Source organism: Eleutherodactylus coqui, chromosome 6, assembly GCF_035609145.1.
Source record: "Eleutherodactylus coqui strain aEleCoq1 chromosome 6, aEleCoq1.hap1, whole genome shotgun sequence".
NCBI classification, from domain to species: domain Eukaryota; kingdom Metazoa; phylum Chordata; class Amphibia; order Anura; family Eleutherodactylidae; genus Eleutherodactylus; species Eleutherodactylus coqui.
The window spans coordinates 208,785,599-208,804,212 of NC_089842.1; positions in this window are offsets into that span (position 1 = coordinate 208,785,599).

Here is an 18,614-nt window from a genome sequence, read left to right on the forward strand (position 1 = left end):
GAAAGCTATTAATGCAAGGTTGGGAACAGGCCTAGATGTGTAATACAAAAGTTGGTACACTACTGCTCCCAGCCAGCCACAACTATAATGCACACGGTGGTATGTAGCCCTAAGAAGGACCGTTGGGGTTCTTGTACAGAGGATCACGTGTCCTGTAAAACTTTTCCTATATGGGCAGCTCTATCCCTAAACTCTGCGTAATACACCGCAGACTGAGAACGTTATAGCTGAAATAGCCTGCACAGCCCGAGATGCTTTAAAAAAAAAAATTGGTGCACTACCGCTCCCAGCCAGCCACAACAGTAATGCACACGATGAGGAATAGCCCTAAGAAGGACTGTTAGGGTTCTTGAAGACAGGATCCTACGCTAACACTTTCCCTGTATAAGCAGCAGCACTTTCCCTAACCTCTGCCAGCATGCCTCTGAGGCGATGCCGCGGGCGGGACCAGTTTAAGTACTTGGGGGTCACCTGATCGGCCCAGCCACTCACTGCAGGGGGGTGGGATAGGGTTGGCACGTCACAGCAGGAAGTGGTAATGCCATCCCCACATGTTTATTGGCTAGAAACTGGCGCTAAACATACGTGGAAGGAAATGCAATTGACTCGAGTACCGCGTGGTGTTTATCTCGAGTAACGAGCATCTCGGACAAGTGTGCTTGCTCATCTCTAGTAATAAACAAATTATAATACATTTTAATTATAGTAATTGAAGCATGTGCCTCTATAAAAAAAAACTGATGCCTGTCAATCAACAAATGGATAACTTTTTATTCACATCCATTTGTGTTGTTGTTAAAGTTATTTCCCAAGCTTGGCTATCCTCTGAGTTTGGACTCTAGAAGCATATCGTATAGCAAATAGATTTATTTGCACTAACATTTGATGCCCAATGGGAGCATTCGATTTACTCCAGACCCCAGTAAAGAATTCAGTGAATTTCACTTCCCTGGTAAAATGCAGGGAGTGCACGCTCTACAAAAGTAAGATTTCTTACAAAGTGGCTATTTTGCCCTCAGACTGTGATTGGCCATCTGCATTGGAGGATGGAGGGTACCTGTCATACTTTCAATCAGGCAAAAAACTAGACGGATGGATATGCTTTTGGGTGAGTTTGGAATCTGAATGTGAGTGCTGTGATACAATATTGCCTGAGATAAGATTGAGTGAATGAATTAGAAAGTTGGACAGGATTGAAATGAAGAGTTAATTAGCTAGGAAGCCTGGTGTCTCTGGAATACGTGGGTCTTGGGGATGTTTTACCCCCCCCCCCTCATTCTTCTTCAACCTCTGACTGACATTCCTGAGAGGACAGTGTATTAAATAATATGTTGTAAATTTACAGACAATTGTGAAGATTTAACACCGCAAAAGATAGCAATTGAATTTGGCAAAAATAGATGTGTTTGGAGTATTGTATCTGACCAAAGAAAGGGTTTCTTCAGACCCTCATGTTGTTGAGCTTGACAAAGTATGTTTTAATTTGGCATAATCTTTAAAGTGAAGCGTTTGTTTTTCCTGCCCTCCTCTTAATGTGTTTCCTTTTGACTGCTGAATTGGAGGAGATAAAAGTGGTCAGCAGTTTTTTTGCCTAGGCATATTATCAGGATAGAATAGTATAGAGTGCACTGCAAGGTGAGTAGTGTGTTGTTCCCAGAGCTGTACTGCCAGGATAGAGTACTAGCACCTAGGCTACCAGGATAGAGTAGCCAGGCTGGCCAGTAAAACCTTGTTCTGAGTATTCGGGTGAAATACAACAAGTAACATGAAATTATTGGGAATGTGCTAAATAATGGTGCTGACCGGGATATTGTCAAAAAGACCGCAGAGCAGATTGTGTGGGAGAGAGAGAGGAAAAAGTTGGCAAGGAAGGTGACAAGTTGTAATTTTGATGACAACTGTGACAGAGAGAATCCCGACTGTATGCTGACAGTACCTTTTAGCAATGCACCGTATTGAACATGCAAGCATCATTTATGGACTGTTCAATCTCCTTATCAGTGTATATGTCTTGCACACATTCTGACTGACATGACACAGAAAAACAAAACAGCATACAAATTTCTTTCTGGGGTATAACCAGCATAATCTCAGGAAAAGCTGGGTGAATAAAGAAAAAATTCTGCTTGACAAATCTGATGAGGGCATTGCAAAAAGAATCAGATTAATAATGAATTTGCTTAAAGGATATCACATTTCCACTGTGGATACATTTTGTGGATTATTTTGCCCTATTATAGCTTTTCCACTTTTAAATTAATTAAACTCACAATTAAAATATATTTCCATAGTTCCAAATGCAGCTACATTCTTTCCTCTAAAAATTGGAAAGAGGGGAAGAATGTGTACTAATTAATCTTATCAATGAACCCTTGCGGCTGTGTGACTTTACACTCAGTGTGCTGTCACATAGGGTACAGTATCTCTCGCCTGGAAGCATTGCTTGCATATCTCTATCCCTGATATAGTGTTGGGGTATGGTAATATCCTCTGGTGTATTAATGGGTAATTTGGCATGAAAGAAAAAAAAATGGGTTTAGATTATTTTGTTAATAACACAATAGAATTTTCAACACCCTAAATTCAAAAATGACGTATATTGATTTAATTTTCTGCATTTTTCATTCTACAGTGTGGAATATACCGTATATACCGGCGTATAAGACGACTTTTGAACCCCGAAAAATCTGCTCTGAAGTCGGGGGTCGTCTTATACGTCGGTAATACAAAAAAAAGAAAGTGTAAAAAAAAATAAAATTATTACTCACCTCCCCCGGCGTTCTGCGGCGCTGCTGCAGGCTGTTGCTCCCTCCTGGTTCCCGGCAGAGCATTGCTTTCTGGACGCAGGGCTTGAAATCCCCGCCTCCAGAAAGCTAATACTGTGATGGGCTAACACACGCTGTCAGCCCATCACAGCCATTCAATGACATCATTGAATGACTGTGATTGGCTGAAGGCACGTGTGTTTTAGCCAATCACAGCCATTCAATGATGTCATTGAATGGCTGTGATTGGCTGATGGCCCTGCGTCCAGAAAGCAATGCTCTGCCGGGGACCAGGAGGGAGCGACAGCCTACAACAGCGCCGCAGAACGCCGGGGAGGTGAGTAATGATTTTTTTTTTTTTGCTCCACTGTATTCCTGGCGTATAAGGTGACAGTTGGGGGTCGTCTTATACGCCCTGTCACCTTATACGCCGGAATATACGGGTATCCACTTAAAAAAAAATCCTTTTTAGTTATAAAGCTCCCCCAGACAGTAAGCTGACCGCGGGTTGCCCAAGTGCTGTAAGCCCCCGCAACCAGCTATAATCTGTTGATATCAAGCAACAAATATTCCATCTTAATTTTTAATTTAAATGTAATTGCAGAGTAAAGGTATGTTCACAAAACAGATTTTAGGAGCAATTAAAATAAGGGGCAGTTAAACTAGCAGGGGGATTTGGGGAAAAAAAAGTTTAAACACTCATATCTAAGGCAGATATCAACTATGGTTGCAGAATTCTCTCCTTCATGCATAAGGTTCTGACGCAGTTCCTAGTCAGCAGCACTGCAGATGTGCTACAGGTTGTCCACTTCTCACCTGAAGGTATTGTAAACGTGATTCTAAGCTGGGTAAACAGTTAATTTGCTTGTTAGAAGTGGGTATGCTAGTGTGGTCAGATATGAGGATGCATGAAGGTAATTTGCATGGCACAAACAGGCTTGGTCACTGAGAGGTTAATCATTTTAATAACAGTCAAATCATATTTCATAGTTTTCAGGGATCAGTCTATTTTGTTCCTGTGATTGCTGGCAGAATTAACAGAAGTCACATTTAGTACATATGCAAACATATCTCCTTCAATGCCCTTTGCAAATTCTGTCTGGCAGAGTAATTAATCTGCTACCAATTTGCCTGTAATGTACTGTGCATCAGATGTACTCCTTGAAAGGAAAAATACAGGTCACAAAAGACATAAAAAGATTAACTATATACTGTATCACTATTTTTGGTATTAACAAAACCAGAAAGAGAAGCATTTTCCTTGTATCTTGTCTGTTTTTATTTTCTAACTAGCTTGTTACTCGCGACTACGTCCGTGTGGAACTTTTATTTTTTTAATCTAATCTGTGTTTTGCTGTATATTGAAACGTCCCTCCATTCTAGCACTTCACAATACCTACTTTTTTGATTTATTCTCCCTATGATTACTCTTTGATGATTAATAGAGATGAGCGAGCATGCTCGTCTGAGCTTGATGCTCGTTCGAGCATTAGCATACTCGAAAGCACTCGTTACTCGAGCAGGCACCACGCGGTGCTCGAGAAAATTTCACCCTCTCCTCTCAACATGTTTAGCAGCTTTTTTAGCCAATGAACATGCAGGGAAGGCTTTGGCACCTCCTGCTATGACGTGCCAACCCTGTGCACATCTATGGAAAATAATATGAGACGGCGCTCAACCCACTGTAATGCAATGTTACTGCAATAAATGAACGGGACTTACCTGGCGTAGGCGGGTGGGTCTCGTAGGGGACCCCCCACCTAACATCTCCACGTCCCGGTAAGCGTTGTATATATAGAATAATAATTCCTGGAAGGCTTAATCCAAGTTTTCTGAAACTCCTCTCTCCAGTCCGGAAACAAGGGAAACGGTGCAAAGAGCTGGCAAGGATCTGTCGCACCCCTAGGATAGGGATGCGACTCCGTGTAAACGAATATGAAGAAAGAGGCAAAAAAGGATCCAGCCCTCCAAAGCAAATCTCTTTAGCCCAGTTAATACAAGGCTCTTTAAACTTCAAAACATATGGATGCTTTTATTGAGAATATGTCCGACGCGTTTCGTCGCATAGCAGCGACTTTTTCAAGTCGGACATATTCTCAATAAAAGCATCCATATGTTTTGAAGTTTAAAGAGCCTTGTATTAACTGGGCTAAAGAGATTTGCTTTGGAGCGCTGGATCCTTTTTTGCCTCTTTCTTCATATTCCTGTGCACATCTATAGCAGTGAATGGCGGGCCGGATCAGGTGACCTAGGATCATAAAAACTCAGGTCACCTGATACTTGCCTCACACGGAGGCTGGATTAGCTGAGGGACAGAGCTGCTGTGAATGAGGGGAAGGCGTTAGTGTAGGTTAGAAGGAGCGTTTAGGCAGGGATCTATAATTAAAGAACCCAACAGTCCTTTTTAGGACTACAACTCCACTTTTGTGCATCATCAGTTTGGCTGCCTGGGACCAGTAGTGCACACAAAGCATTCGCAAGCATCGCGGCTATATACTGCATACTGTTACCACTTCTATACAGTATACTGCTACTGGTGTACACAGACTATATAGGAACTAACAAAACTCATTTTTAATTTTTTTATTTATTTTTGTACAAGACTGTACTCATTTTTCACTGTCTATTTTTGCTATAGTGTACGCAAAATACCCCAGTGTGTGTCCTGTAGATCCACACTATATAACCAGACTGTACGCATTTTTCACTGTCTATTTTCGGCTTAAAGCATACACTAAATACCTCACAGTTTGCATAGCATTTTGACGCAGTGCATTATACAACATGATCAAGACTAGGGGTAAGGGTTGAGGACAAGGACGTGGGCGTCCGAATGAGGGTGTGGGCAGAGGCTGAGGTCCTGGGCAGGGTGAAACAGTGCCTGCTTCTGAGGGAGAAGTAGAACGCCGTGTATGTACGCTCACTAGCTTCATCTCACAGTTTGTAGGTCCTTGTGGTAGACCATTATTAAAAGCACAACAGTGCCATCAGGTGAAGACGCGGATAGCGGAGAACGCGTCCAGTAATTTATCCACCACCCAGTCTTTCACGCAGTCCACTCATGCTAGCCAAGGGACTGGACCTGTGAATCCTCACGCTCATTCTCCTTCCTCCCTGCCTGGTCACTCCAGGAAAAAGAGCGATTCAGAGCAGGCATACTCACAGGAACTGTTCTCAGGACCCTTCCCTGAGTCACAAACAATGGCTCATGAGCCACCTGAGGAGTTTGTCATGACCGATGTCCAAAATTTGGACCTTTCACAGTCTCAGTATGATGAGGGTGGGGCCTTCCAAGTAGTGTCTCAAGAGGTATTTGTTGATGATGATGATGAGACACAGTTGTCTGTCAGTGAGGTTGTTGTTAGGGCAGTAAGTCTGAGGGAGGAGCAGACTGAGGATTCAGAGGAAGAGCTGGTGGATGATGAGGTGACTGATCCAACCTGGGTTGGTAAGCCCACTGAAGACAGCGCTTTAGAGGGGGAGGCAAGTGCAGCACCAGAAAGGGTTGAAAGAGGCAGTGGGGTGGCCAAAGGGAGAAGCAGGGCCAGAGCAAGTAATCCACCAACTGTTCCCCACAGCCCCTCCTCGCGGCAAGCTGTCGTGCAGAGGGCCAGATGTTCGAAGGTCTTGAGGTTTTTTAATGAGAGCGCGGATGATCGATGAACAGTGGAGTGCAACCTGTGCCGCACCAAGATCAGCAGGGGAGCTGCGACTAACAGCCTGACCACCACCAGCATGCGCAGGCATATGATAGCCAAGCACCCGACGAGGTGGAGTGAAGGCCATTAACCGCCTGCGGGTCACACCACCGCCTCTTCCCCTGTGGCACATGCTAGCACTGAGATGCAATCCACTTCCCAGGACGCAGGCACAAGCATTTCCCACCCTGCACCCACCCCTTCACCTGCACGGTCCTCCACTGCCTCCACCAAAGTGTCCCGGTGCAGTGTTCAGCTGTCCATAACACAAACATAAGGGCAGAAGCACAAATATGCAGCCACCAACCTGCATGAACAATCGCTAAAAGTGCATATCTCCAAACTTCTGAGCCTGGAGATGCTGCCATATATCATGGTAGAAACTGAGGCTTTCCGCAACTTCATGGCGACAGCTATCCCTCGGTCCCCAGTTGCCACTATTTTTCCCGCTGTGCTGTCCCCGCCCTACACCAGCACGTGTCACAGAATATCAACTGAGCCCTCACCAACGCGGTTACTGGGAAGGTCCACTTAACAACCGATGAGTGGACAAGTGTTGGCGGGCAGGTCCTACCTTGGTCATGGTTTCTCTGGCTCATTATGTCACCTCCTCCAACCCCCCTCCCTTATCCCCCTCCTCCAACTCTCAATTACCATCTGTGAGCATGTCACGTTCAGTCGGTAGCTCGAGGTGCTGCAGCACTGCCGTGGGGAAGCGTTAACAGGCCGTGCTGAAACTCCTGAGCTTGGGTGACAAGAGGCACACTGACCAAGAGCTGTTACAGGGTTTGACGGAGCAGACAAATCTGTGGCTTTCACTGCTGAACCTCCAACCAGGCATGGTCGTGTGTAACAATGGGCATGACCTGGTAGCGGCTCTGCAGATTCGCAGACTAACACATGTGCCATGCCTGGTCCACGTGTTCAATCTGGTGGTTCAGTGCTTTCTTAAAAACTACCCCAATTTGTCTGAGCTGCTCAGCAAGCTGCGTCGCATGTCGACACATTTCAGAAAGTCCACCACAGATGCTGCCACCCTCAGGACACTACAACAGTGCTTCCAGCTGCCAGTTCACTGACTGTTGTGCGACGTGCCCACATGCTGGAATTCAACTTTCCACATGTTGGTCAGGGTTTACGAGCAGCATACAGCCATTGTTGAATACCACCTGCAACATGCCCGTCGGAGTGGTAGTAAGCCTCCACACTTCTTCACAAAGGAGTGGGCATGGATGTCTGACATCTGCCAGGTGTTAGGAAAATTTGAGGAGTCAACACAAATGATGGTCAGCAAGGCTGCCATTATCAGCATAACCATTCCGCTGGTTTGTCTGCTTAGAAGGTCGCTGCCAAGCATTAAGGCCGACACTGGATAGAACAGAAGATGGGGGATGACAATACATCGCTTGATAGCCATACCACCCTCAGGTATGTTTCTCAGCACCTATTGGAAGTGACTGCTACCCACACTGCAGAGTGTACCCATGCTACTTCTTTCACATCTGTTCAGAGTGTATGGGCTGAAGAGGAGGAGGAGGATGAGGAGACTGAAAGTCATCCTCCTGGTGAGGACAGTGATGTGTTGCGTACTGGGACTCTGGCACACATGGCTGACTTCATGTTAGGCTGCCTTTCCTGTGACCCTCGTGTTAGATGCATTCTGACCTGCACTCTGGGTAAAAAAATCTTTTGTTTTAGAATGGGTTGTTGAATTGTGGAGATGTGTAAAAGTACTGGCATCTGAGTCTCTTTCATGTCCACGTTTGTGGCTCATTAAATTTTGTGACGGAGGTGGCATGGGATTGAAATTATGATCATACGTTAATTTATCAGCAATTCCCAAGGGAGGCGGCAGAGGGGAGGCTGTGGTGCAGTGACTGTGTGCATCCCCGCTCCTTCTCAGCATTTTGAGAAAACGTGTCAAAGACCACAGGTCTTTCCCATTAGCCCTGACAAGGTGTTCATCGTGACATTTTGCTAGGCCCTTTTTTACCGCCGTCGGCGCTATCAGGAGAAACAGGTCTGCTCCTTCCACCTTCCTGGAACCGGCACTCGGCCTGGACCACCCAGGATTTTCCTCAAACTGGTTCTCAGACACCCTCTTTGCCCCAGCTCACGGCTGGGGATGCTCAGTCAAAAACGGCCTCCACCGCTGCATTTTTGGGTGTCCCCTGGAGCACGGAGGTTTGGCCCTACCGTGGGGTGTTAGCCTATTTTCTTTTCCATTTTTTTTGCTCTTTGCATGCTTCCTCAACCGGCAGAGGTGTTTTTGTGTGCCAGGCTGCTCGGAGGGGGTGCCCGGGTCAGATGGCAGCCCACCAGCTACCACGGCCAGTCAGGCAGAGTTGGGACTCGGAGACTCCGTGCCTCTGCCCCAAAGGGAGGTGGCAGAATGATGGCTGCGGTGGGTTGACTCGAGTGAGCGCATCACCACTCCTTCCCAACACTTTGGGAAAATAGGTCAAAGACCGCCAGCTCTCGCCCAATACTCCCAGACAAAGGCCGGTTGACCCAAGCCCCCACGGGGGCGGTATCAGTCTGTCGGACATCAGGAGCCGGAAGAACCGGCCTACGATGTTGGCGAAGTAGGCGAAGGGGTGCGCCTTACCCCATCTATGATGGGGACAGCTGGATGCTATGCTGGGAAAAATTTCAGTATGCTGTGGATGCAGGCTCGTGCCTGCATCCTGGGGGGATTGGACAGCAATGCCAGCATGTAATACAGGAGAAGAGGCAGTGGTGTTACCTGCAGGCGGTGATTGGCCCTCGTTGCACCTAGTGTGGTGCTTAGCTAAGATGTGCCAACGTTTGTCCATTGCTGATTAAGGTCTGGCCCAACTAAATTGTTAGGAGGTGACCTCCAGGCTCTTGCCCACAATTTGGCTTAATAGTGCAACCTGGGAGCCTCAGATGCATCCATGCATGCTCCCCCTGCTGTTCCATATCCATTTCTGTTGTGTTTCCATCACTTTCTGATGTTTTCAGGTGAATCACACACCCTACCCTATGCAGCGCATGGGTCACCTTGAAAAATGCTTGAGTCCCCCATTGACTTCAATGGGGTTTGCTACTTGAAACGAGCTCTCAAGCAATACAAAAAGCTCAGCACCCGAGCATTTTGGTGCTCGCTCATCTCTAATGATTAACATAGTCAATACATGGGTCATAATGAAATGCAGCACAATTAAAACACTCTCACGTGCTACATACAAATGCAGGTCTCCTTTCTGACTGTCGTTCAGCAAATAAAACCTGCCATATTTTTGAGTCGCCAAGTATTTATGCAGCTGTCAGAGACGCGTGATCCTCAGCATCTAAAATCTGATGGGCCCGAGTTTGCTCTAGGAATGCATGACGCACAGCATCTAAGAACTGGTGGGCCTCAGATTGCTCCAATGTCTTACCAGCTCTAAGAGATGCATGACGCTAAGCACCTAAAGTTCAGCGGTCCTGACATTGCTCCAATGTCTATGCAGCTCTAAAAGATGCGTGACAGTCAGCATCTAAAGTTTTGCGGATCTGACAGTGCTCCAATGTATCACTAGCTCTGAGAGATGCTTGACAGTCAGCAACAAGAGTTGAGTGGACCTGAGATTTTTCCAATGACTCTGTAGCTGTAAGAGAAACGTGACGCTCATAACCTAAAATCCAACATGCCTGAGACTGCTCCGGGATTTCTACTGCTCTAAGAGCAGGTTGTCTTTCAGCTTGTCTATGCCTTCTTGCCTTAGCGTGGTCATCAGATTCTTGGGTTTTACTAATTTTCAAAGCTGAGGTAAAATAAAAGCTGTGCTGTGATTGGTTGCTATAGGCAACACAGATTTTCTTTAAAATCTTAATCCATGTTAATGTGTCTTTCCTTCAAGTTGTAAGGCAAAATCTGTCTGTTTGTGTCGTACAGTCCAGCTTTTGTTTGTTATACTGCTGAGGTAAAGGGAAAGCCACACTGATTGGTTGTTAGAGCTCAGCTTTCATTTCTTACACAGCTGACGAAAAAATTAAAGCAGCACTGTGATTGATTGCTATTTGTTATACTGCTGAGGTAAAATAAAAGCTGTGCTATGATTTGTTGCTATGGGCAACACATATTTTTTCTTTAAAATCTCATCCATGTTAAAGGGGTTGTCCGGCCATAAACATCAGGTCTCATTACTTCTGTTTGCCCAATACAATGCACTTTGTAATATACATTGTGCATTGTAAATTAGGCAAACAGAAGTTATTCACTTACCTCTTGGCTGCCCCCCCCTGTGTTGCTCCTCGGTTGCCATGGTTCCTGGTTCCGACAAGTCTCTTCTCCTCTTCTTGTCGGGACGACCGGGGACGCGCCTCTCCAGCACAGCTCTGCGCATGTGCAGAAGTTCAGCCTGGGAAGCTCAGTTCTGCCTGAGGAGGCGTGGCTGCTGGCTCTTCAACTCCTAGGTAAGAATGAGAGGAGGGGCGGGCTCTCGTGGGGGGGGGGGGGGAGGAGGGATGGATGAATGGATGGATGTGTGCAAGTGGCTGTCAGAGGTCCGGGGGGGGGGGGGGGAGGGGGGGCAGCGGCAGTGATGTGTGTCTGTGCAATGTCAGGATGGATGGATGGATGTGTGCAAGTGGCTGTCAGAGGTCGGGGGGGGGGGGGGGAGGGGGGGCAGCGGCAGTGATGTGTGTCTGTGCAATGTCAGGATGGATGGATGGATGTGTGCAAGTGGCTGTCAGAGGTCCAGGGGGGGGGGGGAGGAGGATGGATGGATGGATGTGTGCAAGTGGCTGTCACTTGCACACATCCATCCATCCCCCCCCCCCCGGGACTTCTGACAGCCACTTGCACACATCCATCCATCCATCCTGACATTGCACAGACACACATCACTGCCGCTCGCTCCCCTCCCCTCCCCCCTCCTGACATGAGTGTATAACTCAGTCTCCCCTGGCCACACCCCCTCTGATTATAGTATGCAGCAGGGGGCGGGGCCTGGGCGGGGAGAGACTGTAGAGCAGTTCAATAGAGGTGGGCGTGTCGTGGGCGGGGCTAGGATGTGAGCTGAGGGAGGCCATGAAATTTTGCCTGTTCATGTCTCTTACTACCATCGGGAGCGCGCACACAGAGGCGCCATCTTTGAAAGCTACAATGAACATCAGAGTCTAAGGTAAGAAACTGACATTGCAGCTGATCTGCCGGCCGGTTTGAGCCCCTGTATGCTGTCTGTTACTATCCTTACTGAAAGGAAAGCAGCAGCATTATAAAAATTTTTACCCTGTGTGGCCGGACAACTCCTTTAATGTATCTCTCTTTCAAGTTTTAATTCTGGGAAACGCCGGGTATCCCTGCTAGCTTAAAGGGGTTGTCCCGCGCCGAAACATTTTTTTTTTTTTTTAACCACCCCCCCCCCCCGTTCGGCGCGAGACAACCCCGATGCAGGGGTTAAAAAAACAACCCGCACAGCGCTTACCTGAATCCCGGCGGTCCGGCGTCTTCATACTCACCTGCTGAAGATGGCCGCCGGGATCCTCTGTCTCCATGGACCGCAGGGCTTCTGTGCGGTCCATTGCCGATTCCAGCCTCCTGATTGGCTGGAATCGGCACGTGACGGGGCGGAGCTACACGGAGCTACACGGAGCCCCATTCAGAAAAGAAGAAGACCCGGACTGCGCAAGCGCGGCTAATTTGGCCATCGGAGGGCGAAAATTAGTCGGCTCCATGGGAACGAGGACGCCAGCAACGGAGCAGGTAAGTATAAAACTTTTTATAACTTCTGTATGGCTCATAATTAATGCACAATGTACATTACAAAGTGCATTATTATGGCCATACAGAAGTGTATAGACCCACTTGCTGCCGCGGGACAACCCCTTTAATAATCGCATATGTGCGGCAACAACGTCTGCCCTCACGTCTTCCTGTTTGGGAAGGCCCAACTTATGATCTACACCCCCTTCCCCTCCACTCTGTCATCCTTAATAATCGCATATGTGCACCAATGACATCTGCCCTCATGTGTCTGCCCATTTGTATAGGTATAGCTTATTATGGGTACCCCCTTCCCCTCTGCCTCGCCGTGCTCCCTAAAGAACTCTATAAATTTTCTGGATAAAATGCAGCCTATATTCTTCCTCAGGATGCAAACTATCTTCCTGCCAAATGTCATCAAAATCCCTTCAGCGGTTTAGCCGTGAAAAGGTAACAAACAGACAGACTAAAGTCACTTTTGCATTTAGAATATTAGTATAAATTGTAGAAATGTTGTATTCGGCTGTCCATACATGACTAAGGGATCTGTTATTCTTCCTGAGCTGCATTTAACAGGATTTAGAGTATTTAAAAGATATGCTTTACAGCAGTCTCATGAACTTGCTTGTATGGAAGATCATTTCAGGCTTGCTTTGTGACCTGTACAGCGGTCATTTTGCAGGGAGGGGGAGTAGATAGTCACAGATAATAACCAATTGTGAATTGTACATTCTATGTTATCTATAGATAATGGAAGAGGAACAGAAGCGCTACAGCTAAGTGTTATTTCAATCCAAACCTATGTGAGCGGGCAAGCTGAGTGAGTGTGCGTTGCTGATATAACTATACAGTGTTCTAAGTCATAAGTGTGATTTAGGATTAAGGACTTTGGAGTCAGGGACTTTGCATTTAATTACTGTTTATCTATTTACATTTTTACATATACTACTTTTGTCGTGGATGACCTTTTGGGGTCCACAGCATGATCAATGGGAATGTTTGCACCCTTCCCAATTAATGTTATGAGGCTGTGCATACAGAGTTTAGATCACACCGACACAGAAGTTCAGCATATAAAAACTTCCTCATTTCTGCTTTATTAGTGGGCACGAAGCCTCTTTTATAGCATTTAACATATCTGCCCCTTTGAGGGCAGGCCAAAGATTGCATAGAAAAAACGTATGAATAGATAATTGGGTAAGCTCTTTAAGGTTTTTCCTGCGTCCGGTCATCGGTGGTTCTTGGCATTGCCTGTCACATGGTACCAGTCAGGAGGGGGCAAGATGGGACAAGAGAGTTGTCCTCAAATGATGCTTAGGTACCACATGTGAGTGGTCCGATATGACCGGAGTTTACGACTTGGTACAAGGATTATTTTCATATGTTCTGAGTAATTATTTGCATATGTTCTGTGTAATTATTTGCATATGTTCTGTGTAATTATTTGCATATGTTCTGTGTAATTATTTGCATATGTTGACTATTATGTTTGCTAAAAGCAGTGATTTTAGACTGCGGTTTCGTGTATCTTGCATGTTCTGCTAAAGTCTGCTAGGAATCGGGAAACAGAGTTTCACTGTATATTCTTGTATGAGGAAGTGGGTACATAAAGATATATATCTTTTTATATGTGTAACAGTAAACAAGGAATGGAAAAATACTTTCATAGGTATAAAGAAGAATGTGTTGTATATAAAAGATATAGGAGAGAGTCCGCTACAGACATATGAAAGTGTATGTCCACTGTCACTGAAGTATAGATATTGTTTTTAACCACTACACTTTCATCTAATCTATCTGTATGATCCCCATTAAAAATGTGCTCCATAATTGACAATGCTGTCCTGTGTACAACTTGTGACATGTATTCGGTCCTTGAACAGCCATTTGAGGATGCATACTGCTGTACGAGGTGTAAGTGCGTTGGGCATTTAGAAGCCCAGATCCTGGATCTAAATGAGCAGCTTGCAATACTGAGATCCATTGGCAATATGGAAAGGAGTGTGCTTCTGACTGAGCAGGCGCTTAGTGGGGTAGATATGATGGGTAGATAGTAGTTTGGGAGAGCAGGATAAGCAGGCAGCTAGCTGGGTGACAGTTAGTAAGAGGGGTAGAGGAAAGAGATCCAGGGAGGGTAGTCCTTTACTGGCAGACCCTAACAAGTTTGAAAAGTTGGCAAATGTGGGGGATGTCATTACAGGATTAGCACTGCTGCAGCCAGACATAACTGCTGACCTCCAGGGGAATGTCTGCTCCAGGAAGAAGAGCAATAGGAGTGCAGGGCAGTCTAGACAGGTCTTGGTAGTGGGAGACTCAATTTTTAGTACTGGATCCTATGTCTTCTTTTCTTGTGTAGGTTTGTATACACTGGTTATGATTTCATGCTGACTATACTATACCTAATGTGTGTTTCTTTATTTTTAGTAATACCGGATGTCCATATGTGGTCTCCATCCATGGAATCTGAAAATCCCCTTGCTCGTTGATATTTATTTTTTGTACCTAATTCTGTGCTGTGATTTATTAATAAAGATAATATGTTGGCTGTATTCCGAGATGTGATGTCATTGCTTAAGACCAGAGTTGGTATTCAATTCTTTTATTTAATAAGATTATATTGAGTGCTGGGCTGGTGGTGTTCGAGTATATATGTATGACATAGGTTGCCTGGTGAAATATGCGGATTGTGGGCGGCTTATATTATTCTATTACTCAGCCTATGTAGTTCATAAGAGAATTTCATGGACAGTTCCCATCATATCTATTTTACTATCTCTGGTGTCCTCCCCTTCTGTTCCTTTCATACCCTTGGGTTTATGAATATGCATTAGAGATGAGCGAGCACAGTCGTCCGAGCTTGATGCTCGCTCAAGTATTAGGGTACTCGAGATGGTCGTTACTCGAGACGAACACCACACGGTACTCGAGTCAATTGCATTTCCTTCCCCGCATGTTTAGTTCCATTTTCTATCCAATAAACATGCAGGGAAGGCATTACCACTTCCTGCTGTGCCGTGCCAGCCCTATCCTACCCCACAGTAGTGAGTGGCTGGGCCGATCAGGTGACCGAAGAGTATTTAAACTGGTCCCGCCCGCAGCTCGCCTCAGACGCATGCTGGCAGAGGTTAGGGAAAGTGCTGCTGCTGATACAGGGATAGTGTTAGCGTTGGATCCTGTCTTCAAGCACCCCAACAGTCCTTTTTAGGGCTACTCCTCATCATGTGCATTATAGTTGTGGCTGGCTTGGAGCAGTAGTGCACCATTCTTTTTTAAGCATCTCGGGCTGTGCAGGCCATTTCAGCTATAGGATTCTCTGTCTGCAGTGTATTACACAGAGTTTAGGGACAGAGCTAGCTATATATGGAAAGTTTTACATGACTCCTGATCCTCTGTGCAAGAACAGCAACGGTCCTTCTTAGGGCTTTATTTCACCGTGTGCATTATAGTTGTGGCTGGCTGGGAGCAGTATTGCACCAACTTTTGTATTACACATCTAGGCCTGTTCCCAGCCTTGCAGTTATAGAGTTCTCAGCCTGCAGTGCTATACAAAGAGCTCTCACCGTGAAATTTCCCAGTCTACTGCAAAGTAGTTCAGTTATACCGTTCTGTTTGTGCAGTGCATAACATAGAGTTCAGGGACACAGCGACTTCTTTAGGGAAAGTTTTACAGTCCTGATCCTCTGTACAAGAACCCCAAACCCCATAGTTGTGGCTGGCGGGGACAAAAGGTGCACTAACTTTTGTATTACGCATCTAGGCCTGTTCCCAGCCTTGCAGTTATAGCGTTCTCAGCCTGCAGTGCCTTACAACGAGCTCTCACTGTCAAACTGCACTCTAAAATTTCCTAAGCTACTGCAAACTATTTCAGTTATATTGTTCTATGTCTGCAGTGCATTAGACAGAGGTCTCACAGCTAAACAGTACTTTAATATTTCCTGGGCCACTGCAAACTATTTCAGTTATAATGTTCTATGTCTGCAGTGCATTAGACAGAGGTCTTACCGCTAAACAGTACTGTAATATTTCCTGGGCCTCTGCAAACTGTTTCAGTTATACCGTCTGTGTGTGCAGTGCATTACGCTGAGTTTAGGGACAGAGCTGCTTCCATAGGGAAAGTTTTACAGGACTCCTGATCCTCTGTGCAAGAACCCCAATGGTCCTTCTTAAGGCTACATCTCACTGTGTGCATTATAGTTGTGGCTGGCAGGGAGCAGTAGTGCACCAACTTTTGTATTACGCATCTAGGCCTGTTCCCAGCCTTGCAGTTATAGGGTTCTCAGCCTACAGTGCCTTACAACGAGCTCTCACTGAGAAACAGTACTCTAATATTTTCTAGGCCACTGCAAAGTATTTCAACTCTGCTACTGTGCAGAGCGTCTCACAATACCCTTTCCTTGAGGGGGTTGAGATTTCTGCAGTTACCATCACTATCCATTGGCTTTAGAGTCTTTGCCCACCACATAGAGCCTCTATTAAATACAAGTCTCTGTGAGCAGCAAATTACCCCGAGGTATCAAGACAGCGGGTCAATTTTTTCAAGTCACAGCATAGAGCCTCCACTATCTACAAGAATTAGCCACAGTTGTCAGCGCTATACAGTGGGGTAATTTATTTGGGCCCTGCTCTATTCTTAATCCGCCATGATGAGGACTAGGGGTAAGGGTCGAGGTCATGGACGCAGGCATCCAAGTGAGGGTGTGGGCACAGGCCGAGTTCCTGGGCGGGGTAAATCACAGGCGGCTGCTGAGGTATTAGGAGTGAGGCAAGTTTCTGGCCTCCCCAGCTACATATCACAATTTGCGGGTCCGTGTGGTAGACCTTTATTACAAACAGAGCAGTGCGAGCAAGTCCTGTCGTGGATGGCAGAAAATGCATCCAGCAATGTATCGACCACCCAGTCTTCTATGCAGTCCACCACTCCCAGTCTAGGGGCTTCATCTCTGTATCCTCTGGCTGCTTCTCCTTCCTCCCAGCCTCCTCACTCTATGAAAATGACATATTCTGAGCAGGCAGACTCCCAGGAACTGTTCTCGGATCCCTGCCCTGAGTGGGAGAAAACGGTTCCTCTCTCACTTGAGGAGTTTGTCGTGGCCGATGCCCAACCTTTGAAAGGTTCTCGGAGTTCGGGATATGAGGCTGGGGACTTCCGACAACTGTCTCAAGAGCTTTTTGTGGATGAGGATGATGAGACACATTTTTCGGTCTGTGAGGTAGTAGTAAGGGCAGTAAGTCCGAGGGAGGAGCGCACAGAGGATTCGGAGGAAGAGTTGCTGGACGATTAGGTGACTGACCCCACCTGGTTTGCTAAGCCTACTGAGGACAGGGCTTCAGAGGAGGAGGCAGCAGCAGGACAGGTTGGAAGAGGCAGTGGAGTGGCCAGGTGTAGAGGCAGGGCCAGAGCGAAGAATCCTCCAACTGTTTCCCAAAGCACCCCCTCGCGGCAAGCCTCCGTGCTGTACAGGCTTGTGGAAACGGAGGCTTTTAAAAACATGATGGCGGCTATTTTTCCCGGTGTGCCATCCCCGCCCTACACCAGTACATCTCCCGCAACATAAATTGTGCCCTCACCAGCGCGGTTACTGGGAAGGTTAACTTAATGATGAACACGCGGACAAGTACTGGCAGGCAGGGCCACTGTATCTCCCTAACGGCACATTGGGTGAACTTGGTGGAGGCTGAGACCGAATCAGAGCCTGGGACCGCTCACGTCCTACCCACATCCAGAATAGCAGGTCCTACCTCGGTGCTGGTATCTGCGGCGTTTTATGCCACCTCCTCTAAACCATCCCCCTCCTCCTCCTCTGTCACCTCTACCTCTCAATTAATAAATGTGAGCACGTCGCCAGCAGTCGGTAGCGCGCGGCAGCACAGCGGTGGGCAAGCATCAGCAAACCATGCTGAAACTAATCAGCTTAGGTGACAAGAGGCACACGGCCCCTGAGCTGTTGCAGGGTCTGACAGAGCAGACCGACCTCTGGCTTTCGCCGCTGAGCCTCCAATCGGGCATGGTCGTGTGTGACAATGGCAGTAACCTGGTGGCGGCTCTGCAGCTCGGCAGCCTCACAGATGTGCCATGCCTGGCCCACATCTTCAATCTGGTGGTTCAGCGGTTTCTGAAAAACTACCCCCACTTGTCTGACCTGCTCGGCAAGGTGTTCCGCGTCTGCGCACATTTCCGCAAGTCCACCACGGACACTGCCACCCTGTGGACCCTGCAACGTCAATTTCAGCGGCCAGAGCACCGATTGCTGTGCGACGTGCCCACGCACTGGAATTCCACTCTGCACATGTTGGCCAGGCTGTACGAGCAGCGTAGAGCAATAGTGGATTACCAGTCTCCGCAGTTCTTTACTGAGGAGTGGGCATGGATTGCAGATATCTGCCAGGTCCTCGGAAACTTTAAGGAGTCTACCTAGATGGTGAGCGGCGATGCGGCAA